Below are 10,308 nucleotides of genomic sequence, written 5' to 3'. Positions count from 1 at the left end.
CCTGTTTTCTATTTGGGAAAGTTCACTAAGTGAGAACGGAACATGTACTCTGACGAGCCCATCCACTCAAGCAACTTCCCGTAGAGGTAGGACGGTCGCTGGGCCAGGTGTCTTTGGAGAGGAGGGACTTGAAGGTTTGGCTGTAGTCTTAGAGCAGGTGACAGGAGGAGTGAAGGTAGCTGCCAATGTGGGGCATTTGGAGCGGCCCACATCTGGCACAGAAGTTGAGGGGTCTAGAGAGGGAGAGCTAGCAGGCTCTGCAGCATCTTGGTGAGGAGGAGGAACTGGGGTGGCAGTTTGGGCTTTTGGCGGCGAGGAGACAGGATTATGATGAAAAGGGGGTGGTTCATTAGCTGGATCTAGCGTTGTAGAGTCATCTAGAGAAGGTTGAGGTTGTGTAGACTTCATGGCTAAGAGAAGTTGGGTTGGGGAACAAGAAGAACACAAGGAGGGATTGGAACGGAGATATATGAATGCTTGAACATAGGGAACCTCCTTCCATTTACCAGTTCGCTGACAATATGTATTAAGACCCCTTAAAATAGCTGGGTCTAGAGTGCCATTAAGTGGCCACTTTGAATTCCCATCTAGTTGATATTTAACCCAGACCTTATTGCAGAGATATATTACTTTTGATGCCTTCAAATCAGGCGTAAGCTTTAAAGATTCGAGATTTTCCAGGAGACAACCCAGTGGGGGTGCCTGGAGGAACTGTCGAAGACATTCTGGAACCCATTGGGGGGTGGTTGGATGTTCGTACCAGCGTCCTGAGAACAATCCAAGCACCAAGAAAAATTAACAGCCGAAGCTAGTGGTTTCAAGTCGTCACGAGAAACCCTAGTGGCAATTTGGCAGGGCCCAGTGGCCTGCGTGGGAAAGTAACTCACCCTGGATCCAGGGGTTTGAGGGTTGTAGCCTGGTAAGTATTAGGGGTGAGAGTTACCTCCGAGGGAAGGGCACCCAGTGGCAGAAGTCCTAACGCGTATGCCAAGGGGGGGTGGTGGTGCTGTATTCTGTAATTTCCAGGGAAGGTTGGCCAGACCTTATCTGGAAAGTTGGAAGCCTTCCCCCTGACTGATCCTATTAATTAATATGCCGGTGTCTGTGCGGCTGGTTGTGAGCAATCTGGTAAATGGAAAACATGGAACTGAATAGTGCCTGAGTAGGGTACAGCTCACGTGGTTAAGAGTTCATAGTCTAGCGGCACTTGGCTGTAGGTTTGTTGTGTCCCACGGTGTCTGGTGTCTCTAGCAAGAAGCGGTGAGCAGTCGCCAGGTGAGCTGTGTTGGTACCCTCTCCGCGCGGAACAGCAGCCGCTGCGGTGGTACTGGGAGTGCTCCCTGCACAGGGTACTGGGAGCACTCCCTGCGCGGGATGGAACGCAGCAGTGGCGGCAGTGGCGGCGGCGGCAGCAGCGGTGGTAGCGGTGATGGGATGGGACCCGTGCTCTGCGCAGGGCAGCAGCGGAGCAGCGTCCGCGTCCCAGCTGCGGCGGTCTCAGCGGCCACTCCACGTGGCCATGCACCCTGTCTGCCCCAGTGGTGTGGAGCAGGTCAGTAGATGCAAACTGCCACACTCCCAGGGTTCCGCACCAAATGATGGGTTTGGGTCGCGGCGGGACGCATCTGCAGACACCAGGCTCAGGCAGTTCCACGTGTAAGAGGTTTAATTGGAAGGGGGTAGGGGGTAGCGGCACAGGAAGAGAGAGGGGAGAGAGAGGGAGAAATGGAGGAATTGTCTCATATATACGGGTTGTGACGTAGTAGGTCCAGGTAAAGGTGGGAGTTGAACCCAATGGATTCTGGGACTATGGTGGCCGTTGTCGTGGCAACAGGTCTGTGGACCCGCCCATATATCTGCCGCAGGTTCTGGATGCTAACAGAGGGCACCCTGGAGATTTTAGAAACCCCACCATCATTAAAGCTGCCTTTAAGCACTAACTTAACAGATCTGAGATCACTCTGTAGAGTAGGTGGAAAAGTTAGGACTCCTGTTAATATCAGCATTTTTACCCAAAATACCTAGCAACAGAGTTTTCAATAAAAATATTACATTATATATATATATCCAATTTGTTATCTTGAGGGTAACTGGGGACCCAAGTCTGAACATGCATTCATTTATGTTTCAATATATCTGTGCACATAGATAGAAAATAGCTTTATGTTCTGTTTTTACCACCTACATTTGGACTATGACCGGAAGCATGAATCCAGGTATAGCAGGCATTTGCACTGATATCCATATTGATCTTTATTGGTGATGACATCTGTATTAGTACTTCACAGAGGCCTTTTGGTGGACATAAAAATGGCTAGGAAGTCAGTGCTCTACCATCTTGGTCTCTGTCCAATAATGACTGAAGATCACAGTTGGCATTGTTCTATAGGGTCCAAAGAATGATCTATCCCAGAGATGTTTTCTGTCTGGAATGAGTGAGTTTATGAAGCATATAGCAAGGAAAGTAAAGAAAAAATGGTGTGTGCACATGAGCTCTGGCAATATCTGACAAGTTAGGGCAAGCTGGCAGTCCTGTGTTGGCCAAGGGCTGTCAGAAATTCAAAGTTTCTGGTATTCCTGTGGGAATGACCTTCTTTGACTTTTTCTGGGGTTTTTTTCAGCTTTCCTGGACCTTGGAGCCACAGAGATCCCTTTTTTTTTGAAGGGATGACACAAGATGATGATGATGATGATGATGATGATGATGATGATGATGATGATGATGATGATGGTGGTGGTGGTGGTGGTGGTGGTGGTGGTGGTGGTGGTGGTGATGGTGATGAAGAGGAAGAGGAGGAGAAGGAGGAGGAGGAAGAAAACAAAGAGTAGGAATACAGAAGCATATGGTGTCAAGGGAACAATAGGTTTGGAGAGTTAAAGTGTTTTCACTCTTGAGCTGTTTTGCTACTCCAGAGTAACTCTCAGCTTCAGCCTAGGAGGAGGAATGCAATTCCACAACAACTTTGGCTGATCTAGTAAAAGATTTCAATAGCATCTTCAGCAAGATGGGGGCCTGGACCTTGCTCTTCCACTCTCCTAAACTTCCAGGTTCTGAGTCAATAACACCTGGTGAGAGATTAAGGAGGGGCAGACCCAACAGGACTTACCAACCAGTATCTTTAAGAGGGGTCTTGGAGAGTCATGCAAGATCTAAACCCCCCAAACCAGCTTCAGATTGGGGAGTCCCAGGGACCTTTTTCATAGTTTGGATGATATATGGCCTATGACTCCCTATTCTAGAGCCCAAGAGGACAATGATTTTGACTCCCAGGTTTTCCAGAAAGGTCTTGGTCCACTTCTTCAACCTAAATCCTATTTTAAGAGCATCTCTGTGACCAAGATTGCTAAGTCAGATGGGACAGTGGAGGAGTGCTGCACTGTGGTGGACAGTGACAGAGCCAACTTGTGGGTGAGTTTAGATAACACATGACAACTTACCAGCATAATGTGAACTATAGGTACTGAGACAATTAATCTAGATTATCAATTTAACAGGCTGACAAGTGTATAGGAGATTAATGGTGCACATGTGGGGTGTGTGTGTGTGTGTGTGTGTGTGTGTGTGTGTGTGTGTAGGCACTTCCACTGAGGATTAAAAGGATAAGACCTACCTGGATATGTGGAGCTCCATCACAATAGACTGGGACCTGCCTGGGGGAGATAAGGCAGGAAGAAGAAAGCTCGCACTAGCAATCTTTCTCTCTCTGCCTCCTGGTCAAAATGAAGTGAGAGTCCTTTCTCCTCCTCACTGCCACAGTGGATCAAATCCATTGAAACCTTGAGCTAAATGAGCTCTTCCTCTCATAAGCCACACCTGGAATGCCATCGCAGGGGCACGAAAGTCACTAACGTGGCAAACAAATACAGGCAATGATTCCAAGTGTAAAGGCGTGTGAGGTCGATTCTATCCAAAGGAGGCACAGCTGACTTGAGATGTCCCTCTGGGGCCCTGTGAAGGGAAGTGATGTAAGTCAGATCTCGAACAAAGACCCCCCCCCCATGTTTGCAAGTGAGGTGGGGCTACAGAAAAAAAAGTGGGAGATGATGTTGCCAATATGGCTAAACCAAAACCTCTGTTGTGTTTTTTTTGTTTTGTTTTTTTGGTTTTTCAAGACAGGATTTCTCTGTGTAGCCCTGGCTGTCCTGGTACTCACTCTGTAGACCAGGCTAGCCTCGAACTCAGAAATCCACCTGCCTCTGCCTCCCAAGCGCTGGAATTAAAGGCATGTGCCACCACTGCCCAGCTAAACCAAAACTCTGAATGAAGCTATGAGATTTAAAAAAAAAAAAAGAGAGAGAGATTTGTTTTTTTGTTTTCTTTTTTGTTGTTGTTGTTGTTTTCTATAAAATGACTTACATTTAGGTTTAGGACTCTTAATTTCCAAAACCCAGGCTTGCCCCAACTTACCACTGAAATCCTACACATACACACCCAGGGGGGGAGTGGGAGGGGGAGGGAGAGAGCACAGAGTCTCAGACCCAAAGCTGGCTCTGTTTCTTTGGGAAGTTCAGAGAGCAGAGCAGAGTCAAGCTTGTTAACTACAGAGACAAGCTTGTTAAGCACCACTTTGTGGGTGTTGCTCCCACAAAGATCAGCCCCCAGGTGGCTGGTGAGAGTTTTGCCATGGAGAGTCTATGCAGCCCTAGCACTTCCTTGTCACAAGAAACCAAAGCCTCCGGGCTTCCAGAAGCACTGCAGCGCTGCTCTTGATAGAACCATTTCACTTGTGGTCAGCCCTGAAGGGGAAGGGATATCTTTAGTCACCCTCAAACACCCACTGTCCTACAAGGGGCCAGCACCTGCTGCCCAGTCTTTCTCTCATCTCATATCCTCTGTGAGAGGACTCTGCATGACACTTCACATCTCTAGGACTTTTCACCACAGGAGGCAAATACAAAGCCACAGGTTTCCCTTTGCCCTGTTACTTCATAACATAAAAGAAAGCACCCACCCAGGGAGGTAGACTTTGAAAACTGCGTGTTTCTCTGCATTAGCATGCCTTTGATGTGCATGGACGGCAGAGGGAGGCATGGATGTAGACCGAGGTGGCAGCTTGCCCCTTCTACTTATCTCTGGTTTGCTGCCCCTTTCCTGCTTGTGAGCATAGAGCCCCACAAATAGTGGACAGCCAGTAAACATCTGGGCCACATCTGAGCTGGTGAAACAAACAAGCACACCATCTGACAAGCCCAACATCAAACCTTTGACAGCACAAACACAAGATCCCAATTGGCTCCTCCGGCTGGTACCAAGCTTCCAGCCTTTTCACTGTTCTAGAGTGGAAGTCCTGGGGAAATTCCAGTTTCTTGGAGTTCACTGCCTCAGTAGGTTGATTCTAGATGGTTCTATTCACTAGAAATCATTCTGGAACTTTCAACCCAGTGATGTTCAAGAGACTGGGTGGCTGCGTATTCCAGAAGGCTTCAGTTTCAGGGTCTGTTTCTCATTGTGAGATTTTTCTGACTGGCTGCATCAGAACCACTTCTTCTTATTCCACAACCCTCAGAACCTGGAGCAGAAAGTCTGGAGTCTGCCGTACAGCTGGTGTGTGTGTGGTCCTGAGGCCATCAAAACAAAACAACCACAGCTGTAACCATCCAGCAGAAATGTTCCACAGAGACACTTGTGCCCCAACTTTTAACTATCAAATTATTGAGGCAATGAACTCCAAGAAATTGGAATTTCCCCCGCATTCCCATTCCAGGACAATGAAAAGCCTGGAAGCTTGGTACCAGCCAGAGGAGCCAATTGGGATCTTGTTTCCAAGAAATTGACAGCTTGTCAGACAGCTTCCAGCTGAGACCAGCTGGGACCATGATGATGGGCAGGACCTCACCTTAACCATGAGTGCTTACAAGTACAATTTCGCCCTCTATTTTAACCCCAAGTTTCCCTTTATGATCTGAAAATGGACTTGGGAGGAGCTCCCTGGACCTCTTTGTTTCTCTCTCCAATACATAAATCTCATTTTTCTGTGTTTCATGATTATGTCCACTATATATGCCTGGGTAACAGCAGCAGGGGCAGGTGTGCCTAGTTGTTAGGGCTGCCATGGTCCAGGCTCCCATCCTAAAAGTTCTGATAGTGTAATCACTGCAGTGTTAGAGCAGAATCTGGGCATCACCAAGTGTTCACTCTCCTCTTCACCTGCTGGTTCAACTCTTCCCAGCCAACCCAGGGAGATCACAGTAACCTGACTCAGAAATTTCCTGTGCTGACCGAACCTTTGTCAACTTGACACAAGCTAGGGTCATCTAGGAAGGAGGATCCTCAGTTAAGAAAATGCCTCCAACAGACAGGGTGGTGGACAAGTCTGTGGTGACTTTCTTGATTGATATTGTATTTGTTTGCTTGCTATTGTTGTAGGGAAAAGGTCGCAGCCAAGGGCAACTTGGAAAGAAAAAGATTTATTTGTCTGACATATCCTGAGTCACACAGTACATTGAGGGAAGTCAAGGCAGGAACCTGGAGGAAGGAACTGAAGCAGAGGCCGTGGAGGAATGCTGCTTATTGACTTGCTCCTCCTGATTTGCTTAGTTTGCTTTCTAATACATTCAGGGACAGCACTACCCACAGTGGGCAGGGCCCTTCAATGCGGAAGGAGTGGGAAGTTCATGTGATTTTATGAAGTAGACAAAACTTCACATGTCTGGGAAAGCTGAAAGTTATAAAATTCTCAAGAGCTCCTCCCTGTCTTAGAGTTTCTGTTGCCATGAAGAGATACTGTGACCAAGGCAACGCTTATAAAGGACAACATTTAATTGGGGCTGGCTTACAGTTTCAGAGGTTCAGTCCATTATCATCATGCTGGGAACCATGGCATCAAGCCGGCTGGAGCTGGAGGAGCTGAGAGTTCTACATCTTGATCCAAAGGCAGCCAGAAAGAGAGACTATCTTCCGTAGGTAGCCAGAAGGATCCACCCTGGGCAGAGCTTAAGTGTTGGACCTCAAATCCCACCCCCTACAACAAGGTCATGCCTCCAAATAGTACCACTTCCCATGGGCCAAGTATATTCAAATCACCACACACCCCAAGGTAATAGAAGCAACAAAACAACTACAGAGGAAGATTCTGGCAGACAAGCTGCAGAGAGGAGACGCCCAGATGGTTGAGCTGCCTGCAAGTTGTGCAGAAACTTTCAGCAGTGCAGCTTTTGAGAGTTGCCACAGTGTTGAGGCGGGCTTTCTCATGATGCAGCCATGTTGTGCGGTCCCTGCTCCTGAAAGTAACCCTCACCCATGAACTTTGTTAAACATTGCTGTTTCCATTCAGAGGAGATATCTATACCACAGCCTGATGAATGGATTCCAGCAGGATCCCCTCCTGGTTCAAAGCCCAAGCGCTACACTGCTGGCAGGAGTCTGTCCCTAGGTGGTCTGTTGCCAGCCACCTGTCTGATTCCCATTGCTGCCCAAGATACTAATGAGCTTCGGGATTCTGGAGGCAAGCTAGCCTCAGCTGCAGTCCTCAGACTACTGGATAACTTGATGTGCAGCCTTGAATAACTCTTTGATCTCTGTAAGCCTTGATTTCCACAATAATAAAAGAAAAAATGAGATCTATCTCTTAGGTTGCATTGTGGCCAGAGACACAAACACCATCACATTTACATAGGGGTGCTTAGTAAATGGCAGATTTGCCGTCCCTCTATGTGTCCCTGGTCAGATGAAGCGGTCCCCACCAAGGGTCCCTTCATTCAGAAACTAGATGAAACATACAGAAACTATTCTTTACCATTATTATAAGTACTGGAAACACACAGGAAGAAAATAAAATGCTTGCCTTCCTGAAACAGACCCCTAGAAAACTATAATAGTTGGGGCTGGAGAGGACTCAGCAGGTAAGAACATTTGCTGTTCTTGCAAAGGAATAACATTCAATTCCCAAAAACCACATTGGGTGGCTCACAATCACCTGTAACTCTATCTTCAAGAGACCTGACACCATCTTTTGGCCTTCATGAATACCTGTACTCATGCGTGTGTACATGTGCACACACACACACACACACACACACACACACACACACACAGTTTTTTCCTCAAGTATAACATTTTACTAGGGTTGTTTGACAACATATCATATACTGAGCAGCTTAAACAACAGGCTTGTCTTGCTTCTCTGGAGTCTGCAAATCTAAGATCAAGAGCCAGCAAGGGTAGTCACAGTGAGGGCTGTGGGGGAGAGTCTGTCCTAGGGCTTCTTTGCCATCACCCATGGCTAATGCAAAGTTTGGCATTGTTTGCCTTGTGGCTATATTGCCTTTGGCTGACATTTCCTGAGTCACGAAGTCCATTGAGGGAAATCAAGGCAGGAACCTGCAGGCAAGAACTGAAGCAGAAGTCACGGAGGGCTCTGTAGGAGAGAGTCTGCCCTGCAGCCTCCTTGCCATCACCCATGGCTAATGCAATGTTTGGCATGGTTTGCCTTGTGGCTATATTGCCTCTAACACTGCCTTTAGCTCCACACAGTGTATACCTTGTGTTAGGTCTATCTCTGTCTAAATGCCCCCACACTCTCATCACGTTTTATAAGGACAGTGATTGCACAGCATTAAGGCTTACCCTAAGAACCTCATTTTAATTTGATGACCTCTATGAAGACACTGCTTAATAACCTCATATTCTATGTGCTGTGGTTTGCTGTGAAATGTCCCCCACAGGGTCATTGGTTCCCAGATTGTAGGATGGGCAGTTATGGAACCTTTAGGAGGGGAGGCCCACTGGAGAAAGTGGTCCACTCAGTGCAATGGTCCTCTGTAAGAGCAGAGGATCCAGGTTCAGTTCCTATCATCCACATCAGACAGATCATACCTGTCTACAACTCCATCTCTGATGGATGGAAATCTGATGCTCTTTTCTGACTTTAGTGGGCACTCATACATACATATGCATGCCCACACTCACATATATGTGCATACTCACACTTACACACACATATGCATGCCCACACTCACACCCATGTGCATACCCACACTCACACACACATGTGTATGCATGCCCACACTCACACACATGTGCATACTCACACACACATGTACATGCCCACACTCACACCCATGTGCACACCTACATTCATGCCCACATATGCATTACCATACTCCACACACATGTGCATACCCACACTTATGCACACATGTGCATGCCCACATTCATACATACATATGCATGCCCATGTTCACACACATGTGTATGCCCACACTCACACACACATGTGCATATCCATACTCATACCCATGTCCATACTCACTGCCCTCGCCCCACATACCCATAAGTTAAAAAATATAAAAAAGCAAAATCTTTCTTTTAAAAAGCTGTCTCGGTTCCTTCTGGTCTGTGCCAGTTTACCTTGGAACAAACTCTGTAGCCAGCCCCACAACCCCCAGAGGAAGCCACACTCCTAGGCTCTCTAGCATGCCCGGGTTCTTAGGATCAGGGGTGAGTAGAACACAACATCTGTTCCAACACCACCAGGAGTAACTGGGACCAGCAGGATCAAGGGACTCAGGAACCCTGCCATACCAGTGGCTTGGGTTCCTTCCAGTCTGCCCTGGTTTACTTTGGGTGCAAATGCAAACTCAGCAGCCAGTCACATGGCCCCCATAGGAGGCTCCACTCCCAGGCACTCTAGCACACCCAAGATCACAGGATCACAGGATCACAGGAGCCCAGGAGCCCAGGAGCATGGTCAAACCAGGATCTCAGGATCTCAGGGTCTCAGAGGCAGCTTGACTCCCAGGAACTCTGATATGCCCAGAATCTCAGGATCACAGAGACAGCTTGACTCTGCGGAGTTCTGACTCATCCAGGATTACAGGAAGGTCAGGCTCCAGTCAGATGTAGGGAGGGCAGGGAGCACTAGAGATAATCAGATGGTGGGAGGCAAACTTAAGAACTTAAGCAACAGAAACCAAGTTTACTTGGCATCATCAGAACCCAATTCTCCTACCATAGCAAGTCTTGGATACACCATCACACCGGAAAAGCAAGACTCAGATCAAAAATCACTTCTCATGATGATGATAGAGGACTTTAAGAAGGACATAAATAACTCCCTTAAATAAATACAGAAGAACACAGGTAAACAGTTAGAAGCCCTTAAAGAGGAAACACAAAAATCCCTTAAAAAATTACAAGAAGGGGGCTGGAGAGATGGCTCAGTGGTTACAAGCATTGACTGCTCTTCCAGAGGTCCTGATTTTGATTCCTAGCAACCACATGGTGGCTCACAACCATCTGTAATGAGATCTAATGCCCTCTTTTGGTCTGTCTGAAGACAACTACAGTGTACTTATATATAATAAATC

At 47.4% G+C, this 10,308-nt stretch overlaps 1 pseudogene; it reads left to right on the top strand.

The window, feature by feature from the left end:
* Nucleotides 1-1,374: 1,374 nt before the first annotated feature.
* Nucleotides 1,375-10,308, top strand: part of LOC116073643 — a 22,301-nt pseudogene continuing 13,367 nt past the window's right edge.

The sequence above is a fragment of the Mastomys coucha genome, unplaced genomic scaffold (assembly GCF_008632895.1).
Source record: "Mastomys coucha isolate ucsf_1 unplaced genomic scaffold, UCSF_Mcou_1 pScaffold23, whole genome shotgun sequence".
Classification (NCBI taxonomy): Eukaryota; Metazoa; Chordata; class Mammalia; order Rodentia; family Muridae; genus Mastomys; species Mastomys coucha.
This window is presented reverse-complemented; position numbering and strand designations above follow the sequence as displayed.